Source organism: Oryctolagus cuniculus, chromosome 21 (genome assembly GCF_964237555.1).
Source record: "Oryctolagus cuniculus chromosome 21, mOryCun1.1, whole genome shotgun sequence".
In the NCBI taxonomy this organism is placed as follows: Eukaryota; Metazoa; Chordata; class Mammalia; order Lagomorpha; family Leporidae; genus Oryctolagus; species Oryctolagus cuniculus.
The window spans coordinates 28,140,988-28,161,609 of record NC_091452.1 but is presented as its reverse complement, the minus strand read 5'-3'; the positions used below and the strand labels follow the sequence as shown (position 1 = coordinate 28,161,609).

Genomic DNA, 20,622 nt, shown 5'->3' with positions numbered 1-20,622 from the left:
GAACCCTGTCCTCCAAGTGCAGAAAGAAAAGACCTCCCCAGGCATCTCCAGGGAACCAAGACACCCTGAAGGATCTCAGCCCCCTATGCAGAAAAAGGAGGGGTGATGGACAAGAAGGAATACTAAGAGCAGTCATCAGAAGACCACTTGCCATCAAAACAGCACCAAGTGGATGGAATTCTTCAGGCTAAAGTGAAATCCTGCCCACAGGAAGTCTGGTACATCAGGAGTAATGAAGAGCAGGAGAAACGTTAAGGATTTAAATCACTGCTGGCTGTGTTTTCACCCTTAAATTCTCTAAACAGCGTCCATAGAACCCACAACAGAAAGCACAGACTCAGAGGGTGAGGCTCCATTTGTACAAAGGTCATACCAAGGGGAACAGTCACAACAGAGCAGAGGGTCAAAGAATCGTGCAGCTGTAAGGTTTCATTACTCTGCTGAACAGGAAGAAAAGGGACCCTAATCAGATGAGAAAAGCAACAGGACCCACAGTGCTATGCCCAGAACAACTGAAACACAAAGACACGCTCTAGGAAAGCTGGATGTGGGCCGGCATCATGGTGCAATGTGCGATCCCACACCCTGAGGCACTCGCAGCTCCCTGCTAATGTGCCTGAGAAAGCAGCAGAGGACGGCCCAAGTCCCTGTGACCCTGTACATGTGAGAGACATGGAGGAAGCTCCTGGCTTTCTCCTGACCTGCCCTGACTGTGGTGGGAACATGAGAGAGAACTAGCAGATGAAGGATCATTCTCTCTCTAATTCTGTCATTCATAAATAAAAAAAAAATTTTTTTAAATAAGAGGATGAAGTTGGGTCACCTCAGGATCTAGATCTGGGAATGGAGCAGCAACAGATTGATAAACAGGTCTTTGTGGAAATCCAACTTGGCGTTTCCCCAGAGAACTCGCAGGAATGGAATCTCAGTTATATGGTCAGCATGTCTCTCCCAGCCTACCTGGCCCAAAACTATGTTGCCAGCACTTCAGGCTCTGAGGGGCACATGCATTTCTGCCCTGAGGGCTCTCTCCTCAGTGTTTCCAGGACAAGGGAAGGAGGACCCACACTGGGTGACACCAATGCGGCCATAGCCTACAGGACCTGCTTGTCAAGAGACTGCTCCAAGCACTCACCCACCTGAGGGTTAGGGATTGGGCAATGGGTCCTGCCCAGTGCCCTGAGGGCTCTAGGCCCTGGAAAAGCACTGAGGGGGCCACTGCACTACCAACAGCTCACGATGCTCAATACAGACACCCTCTGCCCTCAGTAGGAGCCTGGAGGGACACAAGAGTCCAGAGGGGATCGGCAGCCTTTGCTGGGGCACTTGCATCTGTGTCATCTGCACAGAGAGCAACTCCTGAGTTGGAAAACTCCTTGGCAAACTCCATCCCTAGCCTGTGCCCTTGACACACCCATTTCCAGGCCCTGCTCTCTCTATAATGCGCACCCCTAGCAGCAGATTTTGTGCCAAGTGCCCATTCTATGATGACTAATCTATAGATGTGGCCTTTTGGCCTTAGCCCTTCGGAGCGATAGCAGCCAAAAGTGCTTTGGGAAGTCTAATATTAGACTCTCCAGCTTATTGTCAAAAACTTCGGGCAGCAAATTTTGCCACCTCTCCAGCCCCAGCAATTGGGCCTGAACACTGACCTAAGGGGCCCCTAGGTCCAGGTGGGGGTCACAATCCCGCATCTGGCCCTGGACCAGTTGTTCCACGGGCAATATACCATAGGTCTTACAGACCAAAAATCAGAAAACCCAGTCTGATGATGAGAAAACTCAGGGCCATCGTGGCACTGCTGACCACTGTCTGTGGGCTTCAGACTCGACAATATGTGTCCTCCAACAGAGTGAACATCAGCAAGGCCAGGATGCCACCACCCCCTGAGCCAGGTAACCTGATCATCATGGAAATCTGAAAGCTTTGTAGGGGAGCATGTGTGAGTGCAGTGCTGTGGTGCAGTGGGCTCAGCCACTGCCTGCAACACCAGCATCCCAAAGGAGTGCTGGGTTGAGTCCCAGCTGCTGCACTTCCAACCCAGCTGCCTGCTAATATACCTGGGAAGGCAGTAGAACATGGCTCAAGTACATGGCCATTTTGGGAAGCACTGGTGAAGTGCCAGGCCCTTGTCTGGCCAGCTACCATGTCACCTGTGGTGGCCATTTCAGGGTCAAATCAGCAGATGGAAGCTTCTTTTCAATTTCTTACTCCCCAAATCAACCTTTACACATAATTCATTTGTAACAGAAAGCAAAAGCACTTTGGGAGGTGACGCTGAGGTCACCCAGGTGCACAGCAGTACACATCGTTCCTGCTTTTTCCCTTCTTGGACCTGTACTGAGTACACCTGATCCTACCAGATGAACCAGCAATGGGAGGTGGAGGAAGCAAGCCTGCAAAATATATTATCCATTCATCCAGGATATGGACACTTTACCCCCTGATACTCTTCCACAGGAGGAAGCCATGGACATCTCTCCCCCTATACTCCCCAAGGAAAACATCACCCCCATATGTTCCCTGAAAAGAGAGAGCTATAAACAACTCATCCCTCTCTGCTCCCCTACAGGAAGAAGTCATGTACACCACTCCTCCATATACTCCACCTCGGGAGGAGGAGCCCATGGACACCACGCCCCCATAAGAACCATCTTCTTGGCTGGAACCGATAGACACCATGCCTCCGTATGAACCATTTTGGCCAGAACCTATGGACACCACACCCCGCTATGTACCATCTTGGCCAGAGCCCATGGACACCACATCCCCTTATGTATCATCCTGGCTGGAGCCCTGGACACCACAACGCCTTATGAACCATGTAGGCCAGAACCAATGGACACCCCACCCCCATATGAACCATCTTGGCCAGAGCCCATGGTCACCAAACTCACATAAGAACCATCTTGGGCAGATCCACACCTCCCCAAGTTCCACCACGGGAAGAGCCCAGGGATACCACAGTCCCAACATTCCACCATGGGAGGAGCCTATTGACCCACATCCTCCTTTGTTTCCCCCATGGGAGGAGTCCCTGGACACCACAACCTCCTAAGCTCCACCAAAGGAGGAGCCAATGGACACCACAATGCCATAGGCTCCTCCTCCAGAGTAGCACCTGGACACCACACCATCCTATGCTCCACCAAGGGAGGAACCAATGGTTACCACTATCCCATGGGCTCCTCCTCCAGAGGAGCCCATGGACACAACACCAACCTACACTCGCCCTCCAGAGGAGGCAATGGACCCTTCACCCCCTGTTTCCAGCATAGTCCATGGAAATGTCAACCACGTCTCCTGCCCTCTGTTTTCCTCCCGCTGGTCCCAGGGGCAGTTTTATGCCTGGCCTTCCCACCTTTCCTTGCATCTTCATACCCAGTTTCCCAGCACCTATGGATATAGACCCTCCCGCGTGACCCTTCCTCCCTCCCCTCCAGGACATGGCACAACTCTGCCCCCAGGCAGCTCCTTTCATGGCCTCCAGCTGGCTCCTCACCACACAAGAGTCTTATTTAATATTAAACACCATAATCGTTTTGTTTTTTGTGTCTGTGCTCTGTTGATCCAGTGTGAGAAACGCTGGCTTCTGTGAGTGCTGACAGGAGGTCAGATCCTAGGGGAAAATGTTCCTGTGGTGCAAGAAACAGGGGCTGGAGGGTTGGGGGCTAGGGAGTAGAAGGAGCCAAAGGCCATAATGACTCCTCCTGAGCAGAAAAGCTGTGGCTGATGGGCCAGCACCTGTGCCGGCATAGTGGGTGAAGCTGTGGCCTGCAGTGCTGGCATCCCATATGGGTACTGGTTCAAATCCTGGGAGCTCTACTTCTGATCCACCTCTCTGCTATGGCCTGGGAAAACAGTAGAAGATGGCCCAAGTCCTTGGGCCCCTCTACACACATGGGACACCTGGAAGAAGCCTCTGGCTTCTGGCATTGGATCAGTAGAGCTCCAGCCTTAGGAGTCAATTGGAGAGTGAACCAGTGGATGGAATTTCCCTGCCTTTCCTTCTCTCTCTCTGTAACTCAGACTTTTAAATATATGAATAAATCTCTAAATGAAGGAAAAACAAAAACGAAAGCTGTGGCTGAACTTAAGGGATGGGGCCCAGGATCAATGAGCCCAGGAAGGGAGGAGACAGGAAGGGTCATTCTTGCTGTGGTAGCAACCACTTCTCACCTCCTCTCTGGGCTGAAATTGGCCGGATCACTCCTCACACACACCAGCAGTCTACACTCTACACATTCACACCTGGTCCCTTAGGGAAATCTACACTCACAGCTCAGCCAGAAAGCACACATCTGGCATCGAAGCTCGCAGGCCATGAAGAACAGAGGAAGAAAACTCATTGCTCCACAATAACCAAGGATAACCATATCTCTAGGATGTCACTGATGCCCGGGTGATCTGATTGTCAACATGCAGAGATGTCCTCCTTGTTGCTCTTCCATTCAGATCTGGAAAGGGAAAGCAAAGAGACGATTTGCAGGGGAAACAAGCTAAGTTAGAGTCCCATTTTACAAAAAGAGATTAATTGATTTATATCTTTTAACCCACATGTACAAAGCATATCAACAGTCACTCCCAGCCATGCCACAAGACAAAAGCTGAACACCTGAAGTCACCAACTCGTCTTATATCCTACAGAAAAGTGAGGTCACTGACAAAACATGCCTCCAGAAATTGCCTTGACTGTCAGATGCAGAGAATCCCAGCTTAACTGAGCACAGGCCTCTGCTGGGGCTCAAATGTGGGTCGGGAACACAGACTGTAATAGGTCAACTTCTGGGGGCACAATGTGCACATGCTAGAGAGGAGAAAACTCCGGGGGGGGCAATCTTTGCTAAAATAAGGGCTAACAAAGTTTTTAAAAACTTATTTTCATTTTAATTATTAGGAGAGCTGCAATAAGAGATGGAAACAGCCATACTCAGATCTTCTTTCCTATGGCCCACTTCCCACATGCCTGGAATGCTGTCATCTTCCTTCTTGCTCTCTCTCACAGAAATCAAACCCCAAACCATGCTGCATAACCTGGACATATCTAGGAAATACCTAGTCCCACATACATGCCAGGGCAGGTGCATCCATCAATCTGTGGCCTGGACTTCTCAAGACATCAATCTCATCATAATCAAGTCAGGTCTAAGGAGATAGGCATTGCAGTACAATAGATTTGCCATCTGCTTGGGAAGCCCCCATTCCATATTGGATTTCCTGAGATAGAGTCCCACCATTGCTTCTGATCCAGCTTCCTGCACACGTGCACCCTGGGAGGCCCAGGTGATGACCTCAGTGCTTGGGTTCCTGTCATTCATGTGGGAGCACAGGATGGAGTTTCTGGCTTCAGTCAGGCCCAGTCCCACCTTTGTATTTGTATTAGCAGATAGAAGGTCTTGAGATCTCTCTCTCTCTCTCTCTCTCTCTCTCTCTGTGTGTGTGTGTGTGAGAGAGAGAGAGAGAGAGAGAGTGTGCATGTGAGTGGGTGTGTGTACATTTCAAAGTAGGAAATGGATTCTATAAGAAAAACATGAAGAGTCTGAGACTAAATTCTGGATGTAGTGTTGGTACAGAAAACAGACGTGGGTACAGCTAAGGAATTTGAATAAACTGTGGCCTTTAGTGAATAATAAAGCATCAGTTTAGGTCACTGATGGCAATGAACACACCACACTAAGGAAAGATGTCTATACGAGCTACTTCCAGCAGTTCCTTTATGAAGGGACTTCAAAAGGTCATGGAAAATGCATATTATGAGTAAACTGACACATGGACTTAAATTCTTTCTGCAACAAGGTGAATTCAGCTTTTCCCTCATTTCCTCCCCAAGGAGTCTGAAGTTTTCTCACCTGGTTTTACATTTTGATCTTTTGCTTGACACTGGGATGCCCATTCACCAAACCACCTTCAGGGCAAATATCTATCAAGACCGAGGCTGGACCTCTCAGGGCACTCCCTGAATTCCTTGTCACTGCACATGCATCCCACTCACAGGAATTACTACTGTGCTCAGAGGATTCAACCTTCTCTCTCATACTCCCTATTTTCTAGTCCCTGGAATAAAGACCTAAGGACTGAATGCTTTAAGCCTCGGACAACCGCACTGAATGATCCTGGGTACAGACATGGTGACATGTCAAAAACAAAGCACCACCCAGAAAAGCAAGGGCCTGGCTTCACCAGCAAGACACAGGGAGGTCTTAGCTCAGCCCTAAGCACTCGATTCTGTCCATCATCTAGAACAGGTTCGCACCTCTGCACATTTGTCCAAACTCACCTCTACCAGGGCCAACCACTGCTCTCCAGAGCACACAGGAAACAACCTGACAGCAGACAAGGGCCACACCTCAAGGCAGCTGTCATTCCTCAGCAGCTCCTTTATGTCAAGGCTTTGCCGGCAACACCACATTCAGTTCCTCCTCCCTCCAACCTCACTGACAGGAGGGTGCAGTTACAAGTTCAGCTGAAAGCTAAGAGTATGGATTGCAGACCCCCACCATGAGAGAGGTACTTGATGGGTCTGGGCCTCAGTGTCCAACATGTCAACTGGGGCTACTAACAGTCTCTGCAGTACAAACAGCTGCTGCCTGAGCTCTGCTGCTCCCATTGCTATTCCCATCCCATCCCCATTTGAAAGAGGAAGGAAGGAGAGGTCCTAAGATCCCAGCTCATGGCTTCAGATCAGCCCAGCTCTCACAAGTTTAACCATTTGAGAAGGGAATCAATGGATGGAGCATCTCCAGTAGATGGAGTATCTTGAAAACAACCCCCCACCCCTTAATATTACTGTGCCTCTCAGATAAATAAATAAAATCTTTAGAAAGAGATCAAGATGCATCTTTTCTGTAGGTTCACCATGCAAATATCCACATCAGCCTGGTTGAAGCCAAGCCACAGCCAGCAGACAGGAAGGCACTCTGGGTCTCTTACCTGAATCACAGGCAACCAACAGCACCCAGTATCACCTGCTGCCTCCCAGGGTGCACATTAGAAGAAAATTAATCAGAAGTAGGACAGGAAATCAACCTCAGGCACTCTGACAAGGGATGTGCATGTCCCAAGCAGCATCGGGTGCTGTGCTGAAAACCTGCCTCTTCCAATATCTGTGAAGGTGACCGATTTTTCTTCAGTAAAGAAATGTAAGCTGGCGCCACGGCTCACTAGGCTAATCCTCCACCTTGCTGTGCCGGCACACCGGGTTCTAGTCCCGGGCGGGGCACCGGATTCTGTCCCAGTTGCCCCTCTTCCAGGCCATCTCTCTGCTGTGGCCAGGGAGTGCAGTGGAGGATGGCCCAAGTGCTTGGGCCCTGCACCCCATGGGAGACCAGGATAAGCACCTGGCTCCTGCCATAGGATCAGTGCGGTGTGTCTGCCGCAGCGCGCCGGCCGCAGCAGCCATTGGAGTGTGAACCAACAGCAAAAGGAACACCATTCTCTCTGTCTCACTCTCACAGTCCACTCTGCCTGTCATAAAAAAAGATTTATTAAAAAAAGAAGTGGAAGAACTGAGCTGGCACTGTGGCATAGTGAGGAAAGCTGCCACATGTGGTGCTGGCATCCCCTAAGGGCACTGGTTCAACATCTGGCTGTTCTATTTCCAATGCAGCTCCCTGCTATTGCACCTGGGAAGGCAGCAGATGACAGTTCTGGTACTCGGGCCCCTGCACCCACATGGGAGACATGGAAGAAGCTCCTGGCTTCAGAAAGGCACAATTCCAGCCATTGTGGCCATTTCAGGAGTGAACCAGTGGATGGGAGACTGGATTCTCTCTCTCATTCTCTAACTCTGCCTTTCAAATAAATACATAAATAGATCTACCTATCTTTTAAAAAATACAAACTGGAAGACTCCATGGATGTGGCCAAATTGCCAAGATCCTTAGTTATTGAGGAAAGAACTAAGTGTTTGTTTTATCACAAAAATGTCTGGAACTTTAACTACCTTCTATTGACAAAGTATATATTTCAGGTGTATGTTTAAATCCCACTGTCCTTGAATTCTAAATTTCCTCATATCACCAGCAGTGGAATTGCTAGGGGACATAACTACTCTATTATTCAGAGGACAATACTACGCACATTTATCCACCTGTTTTTGTGCTACTTAGAACTATTCTTGCTGTGTGCATGGTTGTCAATACAAATGTCTCTCCTTCCTCCAGCTACCTTCTTAGTATGCCATTTCCTACATGGATCTTCTTTTTCTAGCACCGTATTACTGAGCTGATGTATTTCATACAGCAACACACACACACACACACACACACACATGTGCATGTAAAGCCGGTGAAATCCTGATGAGGCTGAGGGATTTTTAGGGTCAATTTCTACAGAATCACCTGTGTGTTTCTGAAAACAAAGGAGCTGCCAAAGAGAACAGAACACTCACCAACTCATCTAGCCTATAGAGCTGTCCAAAGCTGATGGAACCTCTGAAGAGAGCAATGAAGACAGAGATCAAAGACATCTCCACTGGTCGTGGAAGGCACTGGAGAAAGGCAGAATGGGAGAAGCCATGACTCAACCCCATGGGCCAGTGACCCCTGTCCTGCCCCTCCCAGCCCCTTCTCCCCCTCCTCCACCTCCTTTGCTCTCCTCAAGATCTTGCACAGGACGTGGCTGCTTAGGTTCTTCACTGTGCCCTCAGCCTCACTGCTGCTCTCATCCACTTCAGCCTCTGCACTTCCAAGTTAGGCTGGGACCATGACGTCTCAACATGGCACCCATGTCCTCTGTCATTGTCTGAGGGAGTCCACAGCCCTTTAGCAGCTCCACACACACCTAAATATCTTCATCACCTGAGCGCTCTGGCCCTTCACTCTGAGAGAGAATTTACAGCATATTCTGACAGTCACAAGCTCCCAAGGGTAGTCAGTTATGTGCTATATCCTTACAATTGCCACAAAAAGGAGAAGTAGATGACTGTATAGTAAACAGCAGCTAAAAGCCCTCCAATTCTGCCCTCCAATAAATCAGTGAGAAACCTGCCAAAAACAGTCACCATTAACATTTTGTAAGTTTTTAATCTTTTGATTCAGTGGGAGAAATGCATAGGAGAGTGAGGGCCCTATCTAAAAAAGACAGAGAAATCTGGATTCATACCGAACACCACTAGCCACCATGTGGAGGAGTATGCAGGCCAGGAAGCATGGAGCAGGTGGCCTGAAGACCACATGCCCAAAGGTGCAGGGGCAGCAAGCCCATCCAGCACAAAAGGGAAAAGGGCCAAAAGGCCATTAACATTTCAAGAATCCTGGAAACTAACCCAACATCTGCAGGAACCCAGGCAGTACCGAGCACAGAAAAACAAAGCACAGCTGACTCTCAGGAAGAACAGGGGGTTGGTGGCAGTCTCCCTGTCCTGAGTACAACCTGCTGCTCTGCAGTTCCACAGGAACACAGAAAACGGAAGCCCACGTTCATGGTGAAAACCAGCAGTGGGCAGCCACTGCCGGGAGCACAATCAGTCTGTGGCTTCCCCAAAGCCTTATTCATAGAGAATGAGCACTCTCTGAGGAGTCTGCTGCCTTTGCGGAGAACCCACTTTCTAGGCTGAACTTGACCTGACCTTGAGCTTGTCCAAGGTGATAAGAACAATGGTCCCCAGGGGGGCGGAGCCAAGATGGCGGAATAGTAAGGGCGCGCACCGATAGTCCGGAAAAATTTAGTTTAATAAAAGGGGAGTTACAGTAGCCTCAGAAAAAGAACCAGGAAAATATTGCAGAGTAAACTCTTCTGGATTGAGTGGCTGTGAATCGGAGGACCTACTGGGAGAACAAGGTCGCCCACCACGTGGAAGCCGAACCGCGGGTGCCGTGGAAGCCGCAGGGTCTGCGCGCCAGTGCGGGAAGGAGAGTGCATGAAAAAACACAGACAACAGTGGGGAGAGTTCCGATGTCCAGGGCTTGGAGTCCACACATCAAGCTGGAAGGGGAGGTGAGCTCAATAACCCGAGACATTCGCGGGGAAACGGGGGTCAGAATCTAGAGGGGGGCCGGAAAGTGCAGCAAACTCACTACCTGAAAGAAGGAAAAAAAAAAAGAGCTTGGGGGTTTCTCTCTCAAGGCTTGAAGAATTCCCAAGAGACAAAGAGCAGGCCCTGTCTCTGGATTTACATATCAACAGCGGAGAGCTAAGGAACTGAATCACTACAATTTAGTAGCCTAGGCAACCCAGTGGGAGTCCAGAGGAGCCTAAACAGACTGTGGGGAGAAGCAGTGCCATGCAGTGTTACTTACCCCCTGAATAAAATACATAAATAAATAAATAAATAAATAGAGAGAGATTTACCATGCATAACCTGAGGGTGTCACTTTTGGACACCCTTAACCAGGAAGAACCAAGCAGAGCTCTCAGGCCGCACCCATCTCAAGCCTCCAAGGCTCCTCCAACAGCAGGCAGTCCACTTAACACGGACATAGTATAAAATAAAATAAAAATTTAAAAAAAAACGCACAGTGACGAAACAAGAATTAACTATGCCAAGCAACAAACACAGAAATCGAGGGAACAAGATCAATGATGACACTATGATGCCTCCAAATAAACAAAACACCCCAAACCAAGATTATGAAGATGATGAGATAGAAGAAATGCAAGATACGGATTTCAAAAAATTTATAAGAACAATTAGAAGTTTTCAAAAGCAAATCCTTGAACTACAGAAATCCTTATTGGACAGAATTGAAAATCTCTCTCGTGAAAATGAAATTTTAAGGAAGAATCAAAATGAAACTCAGAAACTAGTAGAACAGGAAAGTGTGATACTGAAGAGAAATCAAAATGAAATGAAGAGCTCAATAGATCAAATGACAAACACATTAGAAAGCCTTAAAAACAGAATGGGTGAAGCAGAAGAGAGAATATCGGACTTAGAAGACAGAGAACGGGAAAGGATACAGTCAACCCAAAGAAAAGAAGAGGAAATCAGAAATCTAAAAAATATTGTTGGGAATCTACAGGATACTATTAAAAAAACCAACATTCGGGTTCTAGGAGTTCCTGAAGGCATGGAGAGAGAGAAAGGATTAGAAGGCCTTTTTAGTGAGATACTAGCAGAGAACTTTCCAGGTTTGGAGAAGGACAGAGACATCCTAGTACAGGAAGCTCATAGAAGCCCCAATAAAAATGACCAAAAGAGATCCTCGCCATGACACGTGGTAATTAAACTTACTACAGTGAAACATAAAGCAAAGATCCTAAAATGTGCAAGAGAGAAACATCAGATTACTCTCAGAGGATCTCCAATCAGATCCACAGCAGACTTCTCAGCAGAAACACTACAGGCTAGGAGGGAATGGCGAGACATAGCACAGGTGCTAAGAGAGAAAAATTGCCAGCCCAGAATATTATATCCTGCCAAGCTCTCACTTGTGAATGAAGGTGAAATAAAGACCTTTCATAGCAAACAGAAATTGAAAGACTTTGTGGCCACTTGTCTGGCCCTGCAAAAGATACTTAAAGATGTGCTACACTCAGAAACACAGAAACACAGCCATCAATATGAAAGAAGGGAAAGGAAGAACACCCACCAGTAAAAGAGCATGGGAAGCTCAAAGCATATACTAGAAAATATCTCCGGGAAAATGGCAGGGCAAAGTCACTACCTATCAATAGTCACATTGAACATTAATGGTCTGAATTCTTCAGTTAAAAGACACCGTTTGACTGGCTCAAAGAACACAACCCAACTATTTGTTGCCTACAAGAAACACATCTCTCTAACAAAGAGGCATGCAGACTGAAAGTGAAAGGTTGGAAAAAGATATTCCATGCCAACAGAAACCAAAAAAAAGCAGGTGTAGCCATATTAATATCAGACAAAATAAACTTTAATACAAAAACTGTTAAGAGAGACAAAGAGGGGCACTATATAATGATTAAGGGTTCAATTCAACAGGAAGATGTAACTATTATAAATGAATATGCACCTAATTACAGGGCACCGGTCTATTTAAAAGATATGTTAAGGGACTTAAAGGGACATTTAGATTCCAATACAATAGTACTGGGGGACTTCAATACTCCACTCTCAGAAATAGACAGATCATCCGGACAGAAGATCAACAAGGAAACAGCAGATTTAATCGACACTATTGCCCAAATGGATCTAACAGATATCTACAGAACATTCAACCCTACATTAAAGACTTCACATTCTTCTCAACAGCGCATAGAACCTTCTCTAGGATTGATCACATACTAGGCCATAAAGCAAGTCTCAGCAAATTTAAAAGAATTAGAAACATACCATGCAGCTTCTCAGACCACAGTGGAATGAAGCTGGAAATTAGCAACTCAGGAAACCCCAGAAAGTATGCAAACACATGGAGACTGAACAACATGCTCCTGAATGAACACTGGGTCATTCAAGAAATCAAAAGAGACATCAGAAACTTTCTGGAAGTAAATGAAGACAACAACACAACATATCAAACCTTATGGGATACAGCAAAAGCAGTATTGAGAGGCAAATTTATAGCAATAGGTGCCTATATCAAGAAATTGGAAAGGTACCAAATAAATGAGCTTTCAGCGCATCTCAAGGACCTAGAAAAACTGCAGCAAACCAAACCCAAATCTAGTAGGAGAAGAGAAATAATTAAAACCAGAGAAGAAATTAACAGGATTGAATCCAAAAAAAAAAAAAAACACTACAAAAAATCAGCCAAGCGAGAAGCTGATTTTTTGAAAAAATAAACAAAATTGACACCCCATTGGCCCAACTAACTAAAAAAAGAAGAGAAAAGACCCAAATCATTAAAATCAGAGATGAAAAAGGAAACGTAACAACAGACACCACAGAAATAAAAAGAATCATAAGAAATTACTACAATGATTTGTATGCCAGCAAACAGGAAAACCTATCAGAAATGGATAGATTCCTGGACACATGCAATCTACCTAAATTGAACCATGAAGACATAGAAAACCTAAATAGACCCATAACTGAGACAGAAATTGAAACAGTAATAAGGGACCTCCCAACAAAGAAAAGCCCAGGACCGGATGGATTCACTGCTGAATTCTACCAGACATTTAAAGAAGAACTGATTCCATTTCTTCTCAAACTATTCAGAACAATTGAAAAAGAGGGAATCCTCCCCAATTCTTTCTATGAAGCCAGCATCACCTTAATCCCTAAGCCAGAGAAAGATGCAGCACTGAAAGAAAATTATAGACCAATATCCCTGATGAACATAGACGCAAAAATCCTCAATAAAATTCTGGCCAATAGAGTACAACAATACATCAGGAAAATCATCCACCCAGACCAAGTGGGATTTATCCCTGGTATGCAGGGATGGTTCAACATTCGCAAATCAATCAATGTGATTCACCACATTAACAGACTGCAAAAGAAAAAACCATATGATTATCTCAATAGATGCAGAGAAAGCATTTGATAAAATTCAACACCCTTTCATGATGAAAACTCTAAGCAAATTGGGTATAGAAGGAACATTCCTCAATATAATCAAAGCAATTTATAAAAAACCCAGAGCCAGCATCCTATTGAATGGGGAAAAGTTGGAAGCATTTCCACTGAAATCTGGCACCAGGCAGGGATGCCCACTCTCATCACTGCTATTGAACATAGTTCTGGAAGTTTTAGCCAGAGCCATCAGACAAGAAAAAGAATTCAAAGGAATACAAATTGAGAAGGAAGAAGTCAAACTATCCCTCTTTGAAGATGATATGATCCTTTACTTAGAGGATCCAAAGAACTCCACTAAGAGACTATGGGAACTCATAGAGGAGTTTGGCAAAGTGGCAGGATACAAAATCAATGCACAAAAATCAACAGCCTTTGTATACACAAGCAATGCCATGACTGAGAAAGAACTGCTAAGATCAATCCCATTCACAATAGCTACAAAAACAATCAAATACCTTGGAATAAACTTAACCAAGGACGTTAAAGATCTCTACGATGAGAATTACAAAATCCTAAAGAAAGAAATAGAAGAGGATACCAAGAAATGGAAAAATCTTCCATGCTCATGGATTGGTAAAATCAACATCATCAAAATGTCCATTCTCCCAAAAGCAATTTATAGATTCAATGCAATCCCAATCAAGATACCAAAGACATTCTTCACAGATCTAGAAAAAATGATGCTGAAATTCATATGGAGGCACAAGAGACCTCGAATAGCTAAAGCAATCTTGTACAACAAAAACAAAGCCGGAGGCATCACAATACCAGATTTCAGGACATACTACAGGGCAGTTGTAATCAAAACAGCATGGTACTGGTACAGAAACAGATGGATAGACCAATGGAACACAATTGAAACACCAGAAATCAACCCAAACATCTACAGCCAACTTATATTTGACCAAGGTTCTAAAACCAATTCCTGGAGCAAAGACAGTCTATTCAATAAATGGTGCTGGGAAAACTGGATTTCCACATGCAGAAGCATGAAGCAAGACCCCTACCTTACACCTTACACAAAAATCCACTCAACGTGGATTAAAGACCTAAATCTACATCCTGACACGATTAAGTTATTAGAGAACATTGGAGAAACCCTTCAAGATATTGGCACAGGCAAAGAATTTCTGGAAAAGACCCAGGAGGCACAGGCAGTCAAAGCCAAAATCAACTATTGGGATTGCATCAAGTTGAGAAGTTTCTGTACTGCAAAAGAAACAGTCAGGAGAGTGAAGAGACAACTGACAGAATGGGAAAAAATATTTGCAAACTATGCAATAGATAAAGGGTTAATAACCAGAATCTACAAAGAGATCAAGAAACCCCACAAAAACAAAACCAACAACCCACTTAAGAGATGGGCCAAGGACATCAATAGACATTTTTCGAAAGAGGAAATCCAAATGGCCAACAGACACATGAAAAAATGCTCAAGGTCATTAGCAATCAGGGAAATGCAAATCAAAACCACAATGAGGTTTCACCTCACCCCGGTTAGAATGGCTCACATTCAGAAATCTACCAACAACAGATGCTGGCGAGGATGTGGGGAAAAAGGGACACTAACCCACTGTTGGTGGGAATGCAAACTGGTCAAGCCACTATGGAAGTCAGTCTGGAGATTCCTCAGAAACCTGAAGATAACCCTACCGTTCGACCCAGCCATCCCACTCCTTGGAATTTACCCAAAGGAATTTAAATTGGCAAACAAAAAAGCGGTCTGCACCCTAATGTTTATTGCAGCACAATTCACAATAGCCAAGACCTGGAACCAACCTAAATGCCCATCAACGGTAGACTGGATAAAGAAATTATGGGATATGTACTCTTTAGAATACTATACCGCAGTAAGAAACAATGAAATCCAGTCATTTGCAACAAAATGGAGGAATCTGGAACACATCATGCTGAGTGAAGTAAGCCAGTCCCAAAGGGACAAATACCATATGTTCTCCCTGATCGGTGACAACTGACTGAACACCAAAAAGGAAACCTGTTGAAGTGAAATGGACACTATGAGAAATGGTGACTTGATCAGCATAGCCCTGACTGTTAATGAACAACTTAATACATTATCCCTCTTAGTATTTTTTTTGTCTGTTCTACTTAATATGACTGGTTTAATTCTGTAATTATCACACAGTTATTCTTAAGTGTTGAAAATTAACTGAAATGTGATCCCTGTTAAACATAAGAGTGGGAATAAGAGAGGGAAGAGAGGTATAATTTGGGACATGCTCAAGCTGACTTGCCCCAAATGGTAGAGTTAGAAACATACCAGGGGATTCCAATTCAATCCCATCAAGGTGGCATGTACCAATGCCATCTCACTATTCCAAGTGATCAATTTCAGTTCACAATTGATCATAATGAAAGGACTAAGAGTCAAAGGGATCACATAAACAAGTCTAGTGCCTGCTAACAATAACCAATAGAATAAATAAAGGGGAGAGTGATCCAACATGGAAAGTGAGATACTCAGCAGACTCATAGAATGGCAGATGTCCTAAATAGCACTCTGGCCTGAGAATCAACCCTAAAGGCATTCCGATCCGGCTGAAAAGCCCATGAGAGTATTTCAGGCATGGAAAGCCAAGACACTGACAAAAAGATCTCTGTGAGTGAGATCCCAGTGGAAACAACAGGTCTTCAAAGAAGGAGGTACCTTCCTCTGAAGGGAGGAGAGAACCTCCACTTTGACTATGACCGTGTCTAAACAAGATAAGAGTCGGAGAACTCAAGGGGCTTCCATAGCCTTGGAAACTCATGACTGGAGCATAGGGAGATTACTGATGCCATAGACAGGAGTGTCAATTGGTAAAGTCAACTACAGGAGTCACGGTGCACTTACTCCTCATGTAGGATCTCTGTCCTTAATGTGCTGTACATTGGGATTTAATGCTATAACGAGTACTCAAACTATATATTTCACTTTGTGTTTCTATGGGGTGCAGACTGTTGAAATCTTTACTTAATGCATACTAAACTGATCTTCTGTAAAAAAAAAAATCAATTCCCAACTTGACTCTCACTGGGATTAAACATGACAATAGGTCTGATCTGATTTCATCATCATTTAAAAAAATCATCTATTATTTTTCACTTTATGTTTCTGTGTGGGAGCAAACTGTTGAAATCCTTACTTAATGTGTGCTATGCTGATCTTCTCTATGTTAAGATAATTGAAAATGGATCTTGATGTGAATGGAAGGGGAGAGGGAGTGGGAGGGGGGAGGGTTGTGGGTGGGAGGGACGGTATGAGGGGGAAGCCATTGTAATCCATAAGTCGTACTTTGGAAATTCATATTCATTAAATAAAAGTTAAAAAAAAAAACAATGGTCCCCAGCAAAACTCTCAAAACTATCACAGCCACTGCTTAACTTTGTGGATACTCTAAGTAGTTGACAACTCCCTTAGATAAAGGACAAACTAACCCAACAATATTGCAGCAGAGCTAAGTCATGAGTGTCTGTAGGGGACTCAGGAAGCTCTGGCACACTCCTGGGAATCTAGAAATGCACAGGTGCACCCTTCTCTGATGAGAGAGGCTCGAGGTGCTGGACTTCTCACATACACAAACCTCTTGCTCCTCCTGGGGTACTAGAATCTACCCATGGGCTGGGAAGAAGGCACCAATGAACACCCTAGGCAATCAGACTCTGGGACCTTGTCTGGCAAATGTCACTCTTGTTGTCACAACTTGTTCTGAGTCCAGGGGGGCCTCCACAGGAAGCACTGACCCTGGGAGTGCTCAGCATCAGGATCTCCCAACACAAGCAGAATCACCAAGAAAAACTGCAGCCAGCTGACACTACCTCTGAGGAAGTACAGACATGGAACTCACTAGGCCCAGAGCACTCGGCATTCACACTATACTCAAATTAGTGAAGGAATCTATGTGTTAAGCACTACAAACATCAACAGAAGTATTTCACAGGATAGGAAATAACAGTAAGGGAATATATCTTATGAGAGGAGTGACTCAAGTTTCTGGAATTCAAAAGAACAACTGAGAACTCCCTGCAGGGGCCTGCACCAGCTTCCTCGAGTCACCATAGCTCCTTACTGCCATGTGCCTGGCTTTAAAGCAGGAAGGTTGCTCACAGTTCTGGAGGGCAGGGCCTGATGTCAGAGGCCTGCTGCTCCCTGCTCTATCTGAAGGCTCCAGCGTACGGTCCTCCACGGCCTGTTTCTAGTTTCTGGCGCTTGCCTCCACCCTTGGGTTGTTGCTTTGCAGTTGAAACTTCCCAGCCTCTGCCTGTGCCATCAGAGTCTTCTTCCTTCCACATCCACATTCACCTGGAATGGAAGGACAACAGCAATGGATCAGGGCCCACTCTGACACAGGATGAGCTCATCATCCCTGACTCTACCTGTGAACACCTTATTTCCACAGAAAGCCTCCCACACAGACATTGAGCCCTAAGGCTTAAACGTTGGAGGACAAACTCCTCATACAATAGGCCTTTGAACAGGCAAAAGAAACACCAAACCTGTGGATCAGACCCTGCAGATGGCCCAGTCCAGTGAATAATAATAAGCAAACAATAGTTTCAGAAACCTGTGGGACACCATCAAGCATAACACATATGCATAAAGAGTCCAGAGAGACAGGGATATGAGAGAGACAGGGGCAGCAAGAATATATGAATTGTGTCCCCAAATTGCCTAAACATTTTGAACAAGAATAATCAAAACATGCATGGGTGTTTGGCCTAGTCATAAAGCAAACAGGACATCAATATCCAACAAAGAAATGGTTCAATTTGATTCCCTAGCTCTGTCTCCTGTTTCCAGCTTCCTGCTCCTATGAATATTGGGAGGCAGCAGTGAGGGTCCAAGTCGTTGGGCTCATTCCACACATGGGGAAAACTTGGATTGGGAACCCAGTTCCCAGCTGTGATCTTACAGTTGTAGAAAGTACTTCAGAGGAGTCAATCAGCAGCTGGAATATCTCTCATGCCTCTATCGCTGACACATCATAGGATGCAAAAATATACATGGAGTTCAATGAACTGCACTAGTAGAAATTCACATCCTAGTAAGTTGGAAGGCAAAGACAAAGACATGCAAGGGCCTCCAGAATGAACTGTCATGCACAAAGTATCTCTGAGAAGATGAACACTGGTATGGCTGTAATCCTTTTTTAAGAAGTACTGCTAATAATGTTGTGGGATTTAAACTTCACACTTTATTCTAAAAATCCCATACAAGTTTTTTTTTAATTTGTTTTATTTATTTGACAGGTAGAGTTACAGAATTTAAGAGAGAGACAGAGAGAAAGGTCTTCCTTTCATTGGTGATCTCTTCAAATGGCCAATGCAGCCGGAACTGTGCCTATCCAAAGCCAGGAGTCAGGTTATTCTTCCTGGTCTCCCACACAGGTGCAGAGGCCCAAGCACTTGAGCCATCCTCCACTGCCTTCCTGGGCCACAGCAGAGAGCTGGACTGGAAGAGCAGCAGCCAGGAATAGAACCGGTGCCCATATTGTATGCCGGCACCACAGGTTGGAAGATTAACCAAGTGAGCCACGGTGCCGGCCCCTCCCTTAAAAGTTTGACACTTCCTCAGAAAAGTTCAGAGTATCAGTATACATAGTAGCCAAATGTGTAAGTTACCCATTTACCCAGTATGTGATAAATGAAAAGTATTAATATGTTGCATTCACACCGTAGATATTACTCAGCCATAAAAGGATCAGGTGTGGATATATGCTATAATATGGATGAACCTTGGATATATTTTGCTTATTGAAAGAAAACAGACATAAAAGTGACACTCTATCTCCATGAAATGGCCAGAAGTGAAAATAAATCCACAGAGACAGGAGGTAGATAAGGGTTACCAAGGCAAGGCAGGGGGAGAGAATGAGGTTCTCTGGCAAGGAGTATGGTGTTTCCCTTTGAGATGATGAGAAAAGTACTGAAATGACAAGACAGGAAACCCTGAATATACCAAAACCCAGTGAACAGTATGCTTTGTTTATTTTTAAAGATTTATATACTTGAAAGGCAGAGTGACAGAGAGAGGGGGAGAATGATAGGGAGATCTATCCACTGGTTCAGTCCCCTCAGATGACTGTAAGAGCCAGGACTGGGCCAGCCTGAAACCACAAGCCAGGAGCTTCCTCCAGATCTTTCATGTGGCTGGCAGGAGACCAAGCACATGGGCCATCTCCCACTGTTTCCCCAGAAGCATTGGCATGGAGCTGGATCAGAAGTGGAGCAGCAGGACTAGAATCAGCACCCATATGGGATGCCTACATTGCAGGTGGTGGCTGAACCTCTTATGCCACTATGCCAGCCTCTATACTATACACTCTAAATGTGTCAATTTATCACGTGAGAATTCTATTTTGGTAAAAAGAACATGAATTAAGATGTCTGTACAGTATGTCTCTGAAGATGGTAGGCTGAATACAGACCACAGTCATCACTCCTGAGTCACCTTAACAATTCAGTTCTCACAGTGACTTCAGTGGTCAAAGGTCATAGGAGGTGATACTGGAAGCTTAATCCTGGTCTCCTGTCAGAGCCCACTCTGGTGCTGCTCGGTGACTATGGGGCCAGTGATGAGTTTTCCGCCTCAAAGATCAATCCCCATGTGGATCTTTTAACTCAGTGACCTCCAAAGACATGTGCCCCAATTGGCATATTCAATAACCTTGGAAAATATTCAGAAACAGTTGTATCTATACAGAACATGTAGAGGTCTTTCTTGTCATTATTCCTTAAACTACATATTCCTTTTCAGTGCCTTTACATTGTATTAGGCAGTACAATTTGTAATGATTTATTGGCACAGGGATGGCTTAAGTCACATGCAAGATGTGCATAGTTATTTCCAATCCCATGGGCACTTTATAGAAGGGACTTGAATACCTGTGTGTTTTGGTTACTGCTGGTGCTATGGGTGTGGTCCTGGAACAAATGAACAAAAGGCTGTTGAGGGGCAAATGAGTTGTCTTTTTGTTGCTGTTCTTCGTATTCCTGTAGGAAGAGGAAAGGAAATGCATTCACTCAAGAATGGTGTTGCCATCTTCTTGGCAAAATAAGAAATGATTTCTTCCCAGGCCCAATCATGGATCTCTTTACTGTGGGCTGCCTGGAGGAGCCACCTGGGTCAGAGCAGGAATGAGTAAGTTCTCGCAGTTGGGTGTGCCGTGAAATAAGAGAACGGT

General features: G+C 45.2%; 1 pseudogene; it reads right to left on the bottom strand.

Moving 5' to 3' along the window:
- Positions 1–20,622, bottom strand: part of LOC127485381 (protein APCDD1 pseudogene) — a 140,443-nt pseudogene that overhangs the window by 47,867 nt on the left and 71,954 nt on the right.